This window comes from Dufourea novaeangliae, unplaced genomic scaffold (assembly GCF_001272555.1).
Source record: "Dufourea novaeangliae isolate 0120121106 unplaced genomic scaffold, ASM127255v1 scaffold236, whole genome shotgun sequence".
NCBI lineage: Eukaryota > Metazoa > Arthropoda > Insecta > Hymenoptera > Halictidae > Dufourea > Dufourea novaeangliae.
In genome coordinates this window covers 21253-21700 of record NW_015374110.1, presented here as the reverse complement: position 1 = coordinate 21700, position 448 = coordinate 21253, and positions in this window count along the sequence as shown.

The following is a 448-nucleotide window of genomic DNA, read 5'->3' as shown; positions in this document are numbered from 1 at the left end:
CGGTACGGCTCCGCGGCGACGGCCAGGCCAACCTCCCACTCGGCCAGGCTATGGACAAACATGTCCTGTGCCCGTGCCGAGTGGTTGAGGTTGGCCTGCAGGACCCGGACCGGGGGAGGGAAGGTTACTCCGTAACCATTGCCTCCCTCGGGCCGGATCCTTCCATCTCCCCCTCCGACACCGCCAACCTGTGCCTCGATACTGGAGGTCCCGGGGCCGGAGAGTGCTGCCCGGGCAGTCGCCCTTGCGCGGCGCCTGGAGGACGTATTTAGCGGGACCGACGTGCGCGTCAGCAGGCCCGTCAAGACCGCCGAGGTGCGGTTAACGGGCCTCGACGAGTCGGTCACCGCGGAGGCCGTGTCGGAGGCGGTGGCCGCGGTCGGTGGTTGCACCGCCGCCGAGGTTCGGGTCGGCGTCGTTAGACGCAATCGATCCGGCCTCGGCGGGG